We start from the raw sequence: 15,039 nt of genomic DNA, 5'->3' as shown, positions 1-15,039 counted from the left end.
GTGTGTAATGTCTAAAATACAAAATGATCTGATTTTAGGGTGCAGTTGACGACTGTGGCACAGGTCCTCGCTCTACAAGTGCTAATAGTCTTCGGCAAAGAGAAAAATCTGCCATAAGGTACAGAAAACATTGGCATCAGAGTAAATGGATGCATGTTTTTGCAATGTGCGAGGAAACTGGCGAACTCAGAGAAAACTACGCAGGCTTGGGAGAACATGCAAACTCTACACAGGAAGGCCGGAGCCGGAATCGATCCCACAACCTCTGCATTGTGAGACCATCGTGCTCACAAGTCGCCCACCGTGGCGGCCGTCCATTATGAATGCCATCCCACCATCCATTATCTGTACGGCTTCTCCTCACAAGGGTTGCGGGGGGTGCTGGAGCCTATCCCAGCTATCTTGGGGCAGTAGGTGGGGTACACCCTAAACTGGTTGCCAGCCAATCGCAGGTCACACAAAGACAAACAACCATCCGCGCTCACACTCACACCAATTTAGGGTGTCCAAACAACCTGCCATGCATGTGTTTGGAATGTGGGAGGAAACCGGAGAACCCACGCAGGCGTGTGGGAAACATGCAAACTCCAAACAGGAAAGCCGGAATCAATCCCGCGACCTCTGCATTGTGAGACCATCGTGCTAACAAGTCGCCCACCATGCATCCCTGCTAAATAAATGATTAATTTTTACATTTTAGTATTTGTAAGCGATCTTGTGTTCATGACAGCATTTTCAACAGTGTGGGTGTTTGTATGAAAGCATTTCACTCGTGTATGGGCATGAGCATGTTTCAGTTGTATTTATGAATAACAATAATTTCACAATTGTGCCTGAGCGCCTTTCACTGGTGTGTATGAGAATGTTTCACCTATGTGTATGAGCGCATTTGACGAGTGTATGAGCAACAACTATTTCACTAGTGTGTATGAGAGCGTTTCACTCGTATGTATGATAGCGTTTCATAAGTATGCATGAGCAACAACAATTTCACTGGTGTGTAAGAGTGCATTTCAGAAGTGAAGCGATTCCTGACTTTTGTCCCCAACGGCACCTCATACTCCCCATCTCCCGCTCACTTCTCCTGACCCCATGAGCCATCCCCGTTGCTACTACATGGAGATTTGATGTGTTTTTTTGTTTTTTTTGTTATTAGCTTCTTCAACATCTCTTCTGATTCTCATCTCTTCTCTGGCGCTCGTCTCCGCCTGTCTGATTTGAAGTCGACCTCAGAATTTGCACTATTTTGACATGACTTCTGTGGTAATCACTACTGACATATTGTGTCATTTGCTCAATAATACATTAAAATTATAATAAATAATAAAAATGGGTCCGGTGCCGAGCTCTGGCTTCATATCTTTAAAAGTGGTCTTCTCAAATCTGTTACTAATGGCCTCTAAATCGGTTGTGGTAGAGAAGGGGCAAATTAGACCTTATGGCATCTTAATTTGGTCAAGTCTTGTACCCATTTTCAAGGCCAGCGACTATTGCTTTAGCTATATACAAGAAAAGGATTACTCTGAATATACACAACAACAAATCCCAGATGTCCATCCCAAATGTTGTTTCAAAATAATCCAGTTCAGATGATAAACAAATGTATTGGTATGTTGAGGTCATTATTTCAAATCAAAATATACACTTCTTTTTCAGACAATGGGGAGGATCGAAGAAGTGGAAAAGTTGCAGGAGTAACTTCACAACAATGCAAAGAGACAGAATCTGGAAGAATGTCAAGTTTGTCCATGTTTATATTTCTGGAATTTAGTGGGCGTGCATCTCGAAATGTTTGGGGATGGTTCGGGCTGCCAGACAAGACTTTCACTGCGAGCGCTGGACCACTGGATGCTGCGGCAAACAGCGGACTTCTTGCAGCTATTTATTACCAACAAGCTACTCCTGCACATCAATAATGCGGATGGCACAGACTGCTTTGCAGACAATTATTTTGAGGCAAAACCAAGAGGTCTGTAAGCACTCTGAAAACAAAGTAAAATATTTGACACCCACGGCAAAGAAAGCCATGCTACAGCATAGGGCTGGGCGATAAACCGAAAATTTACCGTTACCGAAATTTATTACAATGACCGAAATCATTTTGCCCATGTCGGTAAATTCGATGAATAAAAAAAGAAAAGCCTTTTGTCTGCGGCAATGTTCATGCCCCTTTAAGACCGCTACAGCGCCTCTAGTCATGTGACTCCACCCGTCTGTCGCTCTCGTTGCTGGCGATTCAAATCCAGAAGCTTTCTCACCACCCACAACACAACCATGCTGTGCTGAAAGTTCAAAGTGAGAAGCAAGGTTCGACAAGTGACAACAGCCCATGAACGGAGGCGACACCATACGAGAGAACGTCTCAGAGGTGGACGCGATAGCCTAGCACATAGCTAAAGATAAAGCTCCTCTAGTTACGTGGCGCGCACAGGATTTAAACGCTTCATGAAAGCCGTATTTCCCGATATGGACTACATCGGGCCGGGAGCTTAGACATGTCAAGCATTTTGCATCTACATCCGACTTGTGGTCGGGTCGCAACATGGATCCCTGATTGAGCCTAACTGTGCATTCCATAGATGACAAGTGGCGACTGCGCAGCAGAGTACTCGAGACGGCACATTTTCCCCGATAATACCCACTTGTTTATTTGGCTTGCATTGACATTTTCTTTCATTTTATTTCGCGTTTTTTTATTTGCCATTATTTACATCATGAGAGCATCTTGGCGCAATCTATTTGCAGAAAAAGATTTCGCAAGAGGTACCCTTTTTCTTTGTGACATTGTTCAAGTCATGCAAAGCAAGCTCAGGGTTCGCGGTTAACCGCTTCCCGATTGCCCGGGGCAAGTGAAATTTGGCCACGGGCAAGGTAAAATTATGGGCAACTTGCCCGACCGGGCAAGCATTTTTTAAAGCAGCCAAATATCTTTAATTTTGACGAAAACGGTGGTGTGATCTGTTTGTGTGCACTGTATGGTGATGGTTTAACCCAGACAACCCCTTATGTTTTGGTATGGTCCATTGGCCTTATCGGGGGCAATGGGCGGGCGCTACGGGGATCAGTTAGTTCAGTGAATGTCGAGTTAAAGTGGACGTCAATAAATCCCGCAGTATTGGAACTCGCTGTCGTAGCATCCTCATTTGAAGTTTGAAAAACACAACAAAAACCTACGATATTTTGGCCGAAAATTGACAGCCGGAAGTTTTCTTACCTTCTGCGCATGTTTACGAGTGGCGACGAGTTCGTTCAAATCCGAACATTTCGGATTCCTCTGACATGACTAAAATAGCTCGAATATTTTTAAGTAGACAATTCAGTTGTGAGTAAGGAAGGGAGTAATATTTGATTATTGGCTGTTAATTCATTAGCTCCATGATGTGACCTGACATAGTGTCAGTGACTGTGTTCTGTTGATGCTATGAAACTTATGGAGGCAGCACCACAGGCACTGGTCTTAAAGGAATACACAAATTTGCCACACTCATAATTTACTCATGTGATTCCTCAATTAATACGCTCTCCTGGACTTAAAATTGATCATCTGGATTGCTGTAATATCATTTTCCCAATTTAACATGCAGATTTGTTAATTATTAAAACTACAATTAACATTTTCAATAACTGCACAGGATGATACATTTGCTCTTGTGAGTAGGGTTTCATGGTTGATGATGAAAACAAGATTAATTTATGCTTATCAGATTATATGTTTATTTACATTTGTGGCGCACATTTTACAACCATAAACATTTTATTCTTAGAGAAAAAAAATTGTCACTTGCCCAAGTCGGGCAAGTAATTTGGCCACTCGGGCAAGGCAAATTTTAGTGGCACTTGCCCTATGGGCAAGCAGTTTTTAAAGTTAACCGCGAACCCTGCAAGCTATTTGGAATGTTCATACAAATGATTTTTGTACTTTTATTTTTCATTGAAAGTAAAGTGTACCAGTTGGTCAATAAAAAAAACAGTCAATATGCAATTCCTGCATTTATTTTGATTTTAGTCCACGTGGGAATTTATTGTGCATTTATCGTTATCGAGGTAAAATTGCTCGATTTCTCGCGATATTGATTTGAGGTCATATCGCCCAGCCCTTCTACAGCATGTATACAGTGTGAGACGTGTTGTGTTCACTTGCTCCAAGGCAATTGTTTTTAAGTGTATACCACATACCCAACGAATTGTGTAATTTGTATGGCGGGGTGTACACATGCGTTGCAAAAACACATGCACACACTGTCACTCACGCACTTCCGTATATAGTTTATTTCAGCACCTTTTGTCATGTTGTTTTTATTTTATAGAAGGAAAGCATTATTTTGATGTCTGAGCTGTCACAAAAGAAAAAATAGAACTGTTGAAGTCAAGTCAAGCTTGTGCTTGAAATGTTTGTTCTTAGTTTCTCAGTTTTTCGTGAGCAATGGGAATTCAGTTATATTCAAACGCTGTCAGGTAAAGGCTCCATATTTTTATAGCATTATAGCACACTATTCTGTGGGCGCTAGAATTGAAGGGTTTGCGTTAGTAAAAATAGGTGGGATTAAATGAGCTGAAGTGTATCTCTTGAGTGCTCCTTAAATATTTGCCTGTGTTGGTATATTTTATTTTGGTCGTGTCATGTTTATTCTTACGCTGAAAGAGACATGAGGTGTTCGAAAAAAATAAAGGATTTTTTTTTTTCCCGGTCAAAACTACCAATGGTGTCTGTTTTTTTTCCCTCCGTGAAATGTACGAGTTATCACTTTGACGCGCATGATGTCACGTGGCTGGAGGACTGGAAACTTGCACGAACAACATTTACGTTGAAATGTAACAATGACACATATATCGACATCTAACAAACATGCATGGGCATCTAACATTGACACTTACATTGACGTCTATAACATAAAACATTACAATCACATCTAACAAACACGGACATCTAACAGACACATCGACATCCATCATAAACATTTACATAGACATCGACATCTAACCAACCTCTACATAGACATCTTACACACATCGACATCTAACAAACATTTACATAGACATCTAACATAAACACATCTAATATAGACACATAGATTGACATCTAACATCGACACATTGAGATCTAACATAGACATACATTGACATCTAACATAGACTGTTACATCGACAACTAACATCGACACAAGGCTTTGTCAAATGACACGTCATGACGACATATACAGAGACACAAGGCACAACAGCATATTTTTGGTACAAATTGAACCCGATATGTTAGCTACCTCGTTCGACTTAAAGGGTTAGCGAACTTGTTATGGTGGTTGAGGCGTGGTGGCTACCCAGCTCGTGTAGTGTATATTAAACTTAAGTTAATAATTTATGACCAGTAAACACGGATGTTGTAACGCAAAACAATGTTCAAATGTTAGTTTTTTTTCAACACATTTCATGAGAAAAAGCTCTACTTGTCTGTGAGAAATGTATGTTGTAGACCCATTATATAACACAATATTACACAATTTTACATTGGAATTTCATTTAATAAAACATTGACAATTATCTTTACAAACACTGTGTATGATTCATCTTTTCATTTGTTGTTCAATGAGCAAAACAGTGGCGATCAAAACAGTGCAAATTAAATGACATTTTATAGGTATCTGGTTGCAATACAGTGAACCCTCGCTACTTCGCGGTTCACCTTTCGCGGGTTCAGTGCTTCGCGGGTCTAAAAAATATTCGGGGGCATTGTAGTTTCGCCGAGCGGCACGACGGGGCGCTGGAGTGGTTAGACGGCCGGCGTCCGCCGAAGAAGAACGTGGGCGAAGAGGAGAGTGGACAAAGAAGAGCACGTTCCCCCGGGCACGATTTGGGGCGACGTTTCGCGCGGTTCGGACCGTACCAGAGCTCCGGCCAGCGTGCGTGGCAGTTAAGCCGAAGAGGAACAACTTCCGCCCGGGCACTAGCGGGGCGACATTTCGCTCCGTTCGGGACCGTGCGAGAGCTCCGGAGGAGACCGGCCGGCGTGCGTGGTTGTTAAGCCGAAGAGGAACACCTTCCGCCCGGGCATGAGCGGAGCGTGAGGCTGTCAGTTATGAATGAATAAATGAATAAATAAATGAAGAATGCCAGGGCACACCGGACGGCGTACCAGCAGGTAAAAGTCGAAGTAATTAAATAAATACAAAAAGAAGTAATTGAATAAATACAAAAATAATGGCTGGGGAATAAAAAAATGTTTTAATAATTTTTTTTTTTTTGTTATAACATGAATTTCACCCTCTCTCTCTCTACCCGTATATATATATATATATATATATATATATTATTATTTTATTTATTTATTTTTTTAAGCATTTTTGAAGGTGCGCCGCTACTTCGCACTTTTTTTTAAAAGCATTTTTGAAGGTGCGCCGCTACTTCGCACTTTTTTTTTTTTAAGCATTTTTGAAGGTGCGCCGCTACTTCGCGGATTTTCAGTTTTCGCGGGTGGTCTCGGTCCCCATTAACCGCGATAACCGAGGGTTCACTGTAGTAAGTTACATTCTAATTTACATTGACAGGTAATGGAAATGACTACTGGTAACCTCAATTGAACTGTATTTCAGTCAGAATGCCTCAAACATCATAAAAAAATAAAACGTTGAGTATTATTTCTCCTTCAAAATGTCAGAAGAAATACTCTATAATGGCCTGACGACATTAACATAGCTTATAGTATATAGCAGGGATGGGAAAACTTTTTTATTGGCGGGCCACAATGGGTTCTAAAATTTGACAGAGGGGCTGGACCGGGAGCAGATGGATGTTTTGGTAACCTCATCTCATCTGAGAAAAAAAATACATTTAATTTTAAATGAAAGTGAACAAAAGCTTGTCTTTGAAAAACCACACTATTTTGAAAATAAAACATTAACAAGGTTTTTTTTTTTTTTTTTCAAATTCGGCGGGCCGGATTAAAACGTTTAACGGGCCGCATGTGGCCCCCGGGCCGTAGTTTTCTCACGTCGGTATATAGCATAGCGGCATAGGTTCCCTCGTCAACATCAAGTGAGTTACCCTCTTACCAAGACCAAAATACGGGGCTCTCCATCTCCCGGTCACTTCTCCAGACCCCAACAGTCACCCTCGTTGCGAGAACTTGGAGATTCGATGTTTATTTTTTTTCGCTTCTTCAACTTCGTGTCTGATTCTTTTCTCTTCTCTGGCTCCAGGATTCCGCTGTCAATCAGATGACGATTGAGGCGGGACTTCCGGTTCAAAGTCACCCTCAGAGTTTGCAACCATTTGAGATGGCTTCTGTGGTAATAACAACTGTCATAGGTGCAATTTGCTCTATAAAGCATTAAAAAATAATAATAATAATAAATTACAAAAAATAGTCAAGTACAGCACTCGTCTCATAAACTAGGTAAGAATTTAGCGTTACTAACGTTGCTACACTATAAAGAGTGTTTTACTGACTAGCTAAACCCAGTTTGCTTAAACTGATCGTACACTGGACGAAATCTTACCGTTGTCTTTTTACAAATGGATTATGAAATTGTTGCAGAAATTGTTTTGCTGTGACGGAGGGCAAGTTTTATAAGGTTCGTTCATCGGGAAGGTTTTATATTAGACGAGGATGGTCTTGTTCTTCGGATTTTTTTTTTATTTATAAAAGGCCGAGCATTTGTATTTGCGCTCAGACTGTGTTGCACAGTGCACACGAACCAAAAGCTCTAAAGAAAACACAATACCCGATCCAAACGGAGGGACGTGTTATCTTTATCTTCCACACCGCCTATCTTGTACTGGCTTGCGGGGAGGTGCTGCCGCCTATCCCGTCTGACTTTGGGCGAAATGCGGGAGGGACGACCTGAACAGAGAAATACAAAAAGAAGCAGTACAGCGTCAGTGTAACTCCTTACGGGATAATATCCTCGTCGCATAAACAAGGTAAGAATTTCACGGTATGCATTTTGGTGAACTATAAAGCGTGCTTTACTGACTGGAGCGACGTCGAGTTAGCCTAAATGTATCGTGCATTGGACTAAATCTAGCAAGTTAGAATTATACGATTTGTTCTTCGGGAAGGTTTTATATTAGAGGAGGAATTAAGATCTTGCCCTTCGGACATTTTTTGTGATAAAAGGCCGAGCATTTGCATTTGCGCACAGTATTAGTCCACGAAACAAGAAATACCCATGTACAAATAACTTGCAATTATAATAGTTGGAGCTGTAACAAAGTGTTTTTCATACGGTGTTGTATAAATTAGCAGGAAATTAGAACACAAATTAAAACACGTACAGTAGATACAAGAAGAACAACGACAGTCACATGTTGAGTCGAAAGCTAAAGAATAAAAATGTGTCTTCAAAACGTTTTAAAAGTGGACAGAGAGGGGGCTTGCCTAACATTCAATGGAGAGTCAGGGAATGGACTCCGAGTGCAAGTTTCAGGCCATCTATCTCAAGAAAGAGCTTCTGATGCACCTCAAACGGGTACTGCAAATTTAGTAAGTTCAGCGCATAGTTAATTCCCATGAGCAGGAGACTGGCAACATTTCCACAACCTCATTTTCTTAAGCAACAATGGAAACAGAGGCATGGGATGTGTCTTCTTGTCCCTCACTTGCTTGGAAGACATAGAGTACGTGTGTCAAACTCAAGGCCCCGGGGCCAGATCTGGCCCACAACCTAATTTTATGTTGCCCGCAAAGGGCAAATCATCTGCATCAACTTCCTGTTTCTAGCATATTTTCTTCACAACAACACTGAGATATGAGATATTGCCAATTATTTGTTACCAATCCTCCCCTTTTAAAATAAATTGAAAAATTGTTGAACAATTACTTACTAGCTTCTGATTTCAAAACTGGCTTTCCAATCAATTTATATGGGTTCACAGTCCCTCTGAGGGAAACCACAACTACGATGTGGCCCGTCCATAAAAATGAGTTTGACACCCCTGACATAGACCTTCAGTACTTGCTTGGCCTGGTCCTCTTTTGCTTGTTCTCTGCTGACTTCCTGAAAGAGCATATACATCCATGGTTAGGTGCATAATGTCCCAAATTTGTGTTTGCTTTTTATAGTTCTGAATATCGCTGTCTTCAGGCAGTATCCAAGAAGCTCCAGAATCTTCACCTTGCAGGAGACTTCCAATGGCACGTTTTTGCAATCATTAACACTGCATCATCCAAAGAGAGCAAACCATTTTCAACATTTGAGATTGGTCAGTAATATTTACAAGTAACACCCACTCGTGTGGATTGACCAATAGATTAGATCTAGAAAAACTTTTAAAATTACTCAAATTATGACAACATGTTTCAGCCGGACACCAGTGATATGTGACAGTATTTGCAATCTGCATTACATGTTTATAACAGCATATATGAGAATCAAAAAATAAATAAAAAGGGCAATGAAAACGGAAATTAAAATAGAAACCTCAACCTCAAGGATAGGATTTTTGTCGAAATCTCAAAATCGAAACTTTGGACCTTCTGATTTATTTTGTCAATTACCCGAAAGTAACCTTTGCCAAATTCCAACCCTTTAGCCAGAGCAGGTCACATACTGGCAGCAATTAATTTATTTGAATATTGTGACAAATAAAAATGTTTGCTGCACAGTCTATGAGTTAATTGCAGCTTTAAAAACGTAATACTGTTGTAATTTACCTGGTAGTCCGTGATGAGTTCCTCTGCAGACTGTCCGAGGAATTTCATCAAGGAATGGATTATGCCCTCCCTTCCAGCTTCAACGTTTTGCTATTTAAAAAGACACAAGATGATTAAGTGTCTTAAATAAATAAAAGCTCACATATGCATTGCTTACATCCCAAAAAGTGCATCTCAACTTTAAATAAAAAAAATAGCAAGATATCCATAAGCTCTAACAGATCTTTTATTGTTTTATTCTGTTAATGCTTATGATGGACTTATCCAAAATAGTTTGATGCAAATTCTATTTGCAGTAATAAAACACAACCCTCTTACATGACTGAGTGAACTGAGCATAGGTCTTATTTCAGTGCCAGTAACTCGGCCTTTTTTTCCAAGTATCTCCTTCAATTCCAGGGTGTAAAGTTCCATCTTGGTTAGCCAGGTTCTCTCAAATTGAACATATGTAATTTGTTTGAACTCTTTCTTAATCTGAAACATTTTTCCCTCAATTAGAACATTTTCAAAATTAAGAAATCTAAATCACGATTTAAATTTTGATTAATCGTCCAGCACTAGAAGATACAGCAGCAGGTATTACTCCTCCTCTAAAATAATAAAGGCAGTACAATCATCACTTAATTTGACACAGAGTTTGGATTAATTGCTGGACTATGGTCTGATATTTGTCCCACTTGAAACTAAATCTGAATATTGGTTATTTGAATGTGAATATCTTAACTTTGATATTTGAATTGAAACCTGAATGTTTTGAATTGAACACTGAATTATTGAATTGAAAAACTGAATTCGAATTACATAAATTGTATATTTTTAATTTGATTCTGAATTTTTCGATCATAATGTTTTTGTTAAGAACTATATCCCAATAAACTTGAATGTAGGACTTTAAAATGCGTTTTTAATTCCTCAAAAAAAAGGTCTCCTCACCAAAAATTCAATACTGCATATGCTCAAATTCAGTTTACTAAGTAAAAATTCAAGACTCAGTGACAGACATACGGGAGCTTTAGGGTGCCTCAAGGATGTGCAATGGATTCCAATCACCTTCCACCTATCACATCAACCCCCCATCCTTCAGCAGATCCACTGGCTTCCAGTCAATCAACAAATCATTTTCAAAATTCTTCTATATATTTTCAAATCTATGGCTGGCGACCAGTTCAGGGTGTAGTGCGCCTTTCGCCCGTAGTCAGCTGGGATAGGCTCCAGCACCCTCCCGTGACCCTGTACCGGATAAGCGGTGTGGATAATGACATGACACATGACTTTCAAATCTCTTCACAACCTCGCCCCTCCCTACCTTTCAGACATCATCCATATTCCCACTCCATCCCGCGCTCTCCGGTCTTCATCCTCCTCACTCCACCCCTTGCCTGCCACCATGGGGGACAGAGCCTTCAGCGATTCGGTTCTCCAGCTCTGGAACTCTCTCCACCTGACCTCTGTAATTGCACCACCCTCCCTGTGTTTAAAACTAAACTCAAAACCAATCTGTTCCGCCTTAATTACTCTCTCCAATTCCAGATATGTCCCTCATCCACTTTATTGTATTTTATCCTGCTTGATTTACGTGTTGGTGTTTCTACCCGTATTTGTGTTTTTACTTTCGTATTTTACTCTGTACAGCGGCCTTGAGTGTCCTGAAAGATGCTTCCAAAAAAAAAAAAAAAATATATATATATATATATATATAAACACACACACACACACACACACACACACACACACACACACACACATATATATGTTGTTTGTTTTTTTTTCATGGTGGAAAAAAATTTCATCTAAATAACTCTAATGAATTTGTCTTTTATCATGGTGGTCTGTAGGATGAATTGGATCAAGAGCCTGCCAAGTGCACCATGGTGGTGTTTGTTGTCCGGGAGGAAGAGGATCTTCAGCCACCACATTACATCGGGGCAGTTATTGTAGGTGTGAAGGTTCTTTGTCAGTTGCCATCTCTTGCACATAGATGTGTGATGCTGTTTGGCCTCATCTCTCCACTAAACCTGTCTTACCTAAGTAAGTTAAAACACGCTTTTGATGCACCACAAAAAAATACTCATGGAGATAGAACCAAACAAATTGACACGAATAGTGTGCGGTTTGAGTGTCAAACTAAATATTTGATAGCCCAAAAAAAAACCATTTCAGAATGTCCTTTTTAACCGTTTGTAGGTTGTATTCAGAGAAAAAAACTACAGCATTTTTATAAAACAAAATTACATCAATTTAATGTCTTTATTCCAAAGTAACAAATATATATATATATATATATATATTTGTGTATATATATGTGTATATATATATATATACACAGACCAGTTGTCCTTTCATTTTACCATGAAGAGTCCTGAGACCTCTATGGCCCTGGTTAGACGACCACCCACCGCTGTGTTGTTGGGAATAAATGTGCAACATTGTTCACCGAACATAGCACAAACACCACCTCTCTCATCCAACAATACATCAACAGTCATCCTGTTTCGGAATGCCATTAGAGATTGGTTGATAGCCGTTCATGCACAGTTTCAAACCCACTTTGCGTCCAATTACCTAATTTTTGCACGTTGTGATGATGCAGTTGACCTGTCAGCGTTCTTTGTTCTTCGTTCGAGGACTCAAATCCTGTTACTTGATCTGTTAATTTACACTTACTTACTTACTTACACTAAGGAGAACACCGATGGCTTCCATGTATGTTGAATCATTTTTTTTTTTTTTTTGCCGTGATACTCTGCTTTCTCTTTTTTAACGTCACCGATGTCCTGTCATGACATTGGACAGTTCACACAGTTTATTAACAAACAATATAAAACATACCATTTACGATCAATCAATTACATTTTGTGAAATGGCACTCTCCAGAAACTACCAATAATTTATAAGCAGGGCCTAGTTATGAAAAACACATACAGATATGCACTAAGTCTCAAAACCTTTTACATTTTTGGGTGATTTATCAAATGATCTATCATATCCACACCACCACCAGATTTCCCCTCTTGATAGTGGATTGAAGTTTATTTCAACCACTATCAAAACCAGACACAGTGGTGGTGAAAAGATTCCTAACCGCTTAGCTCTGTCAGCAACATTAATGCTATTTAAATTTTCAAGAGCAACTATCATAGAAAACATGTTCATCTACATCAACTCTAGTCACAGGATACACGCTGACCCAATCCATACATGTATTATCAAGATAAGCATTAATATAATATCAATAATACAATTTCATTTGCTTATTTTGGATATCTCGTTGTCCAATTGCTATCTTTTCACGAAAGTACAGACTTTCTCCTGTAACTTTGTTCTGTGGACCAATAGTTGCCCACTTGAGTATTACTCATGGTTCCAACTCAAATCTATCAACATGTCGTCCAAGCTCCACAAATATGTCCCATCACTTTTTTTTTTTCAATTATCTGCTTGGTGTTTGCAAATCCATTTTGATTAGTAATTGGGATTCTTACTGTTGGTATTGTACTATAGTCACATCATAGTTTGTTTATGTAACTCTGGGTTGTTCCCACATATAACACAACAACAAAAATATCAGAATAAAATTGTATACATCCAACATAGAACAGCTGCTTTTAACCACTTCAGGGTCATTTTGTCTGAAATATCCCCTCTACTTAGTCTGGTGTCTTATGAAATAAGACCACCCTATCATCAGACTTCCGCTCATCTCCTTTGTAGGAGATTTCAACCAAAATGACCTTTTTACATGTGTCAAATGAACCAATGTTGACTCTTCTACTATATTTACAGCTGTGAGAGCTGTCAATAAAACTAAACATGGCATTCCCCCTTGGGTAATTACATATGTCTTATCTTCAAACTTCTTTCAAGCATCCAGTCTCCTGGCTCCACTAGTTTAGTGCCCTGCTAGGAGACAGAAAGATCCTCACCACTCTAAATTTGTGCCTGTCTTTGTTTTTCTAACACTTTTCACATGTAGTCAGCTAAAGTTGCTTCAGCATCTATTTCCCATTTGTTCTTAAATTTGAGGTATTCTATAAGGCCTTCCAAACAATGTTTTACAACGTCTCGGTCCTAAATACAATGAAATACAATACAGTGCAACTCTCTGTATATAACTCAAATTAACTCACATAAACACATTTACAGTAGATACCAGAAAAACAACAGAACAGCAACAGTCTCATGCTGAGTCAAAGGCCCGAATATTCATCTTCAAGCGAGGTTTAAAAGTGGACAGAGAGGCGACTCGCATAACATTCAATGGAAAGTCACAGTGCTTGTCGTTTTTACAAACAGTTTTACTAATTTCCATACACTGTGTCCACTGCCTCCCCGTTTCCTCAATGCATAGCCTTTTCACTTTTTTTTTTTTTGTTCATTCTTTTCACCAATCCAGAGCTTTGAGGGTGGTAAGCACAATTATCTTTCAAATCAACGTGAAACATTCCTATCTCTTTCACAAGTTAGTTAACAAAATGGGTACTATTATCACTGTTTATTATTTTCAGGAATACCATATCTCGGAATGATATCCTTACAAAGTACTTTTGCCACTGTCAATGCATCTGGATTTGTTGGTTAGAAAGAGTTCTAACCATTTCGAATTCACATCTATGATGACCAAACATTTATTTTATTTTTTTTCTTCACTTTGGTTTTTATCAAATAAGTCCATATGAATAATTTGAAATGGATATTGTGGTGTAGGAAAGCGTCCTCTGCGTGGACTCAAATTACCTTGTGAATTGTGTTTCGCACACGTTAAACATGCCCTACAAAAATGTTTCGAATAAGCATTAAAGCCGTAAGCCGTATAATAACGTAATATCTGATGCACCATTTCCCCTGTTGAGACATGTGTTATCCCATGACTCAATATAGCAGCCCATTTGTAAAGATTATTGTTTGGTCATACAGAGATCACGTAGCGATGTTACACCATTTTCCTCCAAAGCCTTTGTTTAACTTTGGGACTTCTATCACTAAAACGTGTATGTCCGCAACAGCTTCTTTAGCTGTATTGTCTGCAATGTGTATTCAAGGAAAACACTTATGCAATGTATGCGCTACACATTTTAAGACGACTATATGTGTAAATAGTAACACAATTTACTCTCTTTAGTTTACACGCTTTTGTTTAAGATACTAATTCTGTTGCATGAGCTGAGTAATTTGAGGAGTAACTGCTAAGTTCTTTTTCCCAGTGTCATTTGATACAACTACAGTATTTTATTTATTTATTTATTTATTTATTTCCATCTACAAATAGCACTTCTCCGTTTTCTGAAGGCGAATCTTTTTGATGCCTTTACTTTTGGTTACTTTTTTCTACTAACTCATAACAATCTAGTTTTGTACCATCCTCCTGACATAATAATGACAGCCGGGTTTAATGT

The sequence above is a fragment of the Idiotropiscis lumnitzeri genome, unplaced genomic scaffold (genome assembly GCF_059441095.1).
Source record: "Idiotropiscis lumnitzeri isolate Australia: NSW breed Sydney's pygmy pipehorse unplaced genomic scaffold, RoL_Ilum_1.0 HiC_scaffold_26, whole genome shotgun sequence".
Classification (NCBI taxonomy): Eukaryota; Metazoa; Chordata; class Actinopteri; order Syngnathiformes; family Syngnathidae; genus Idiotropiscis; species Idiotropiscis lumnitzeri.
This window is presented reverse-complemented; position numbering follows the sequence as displayed.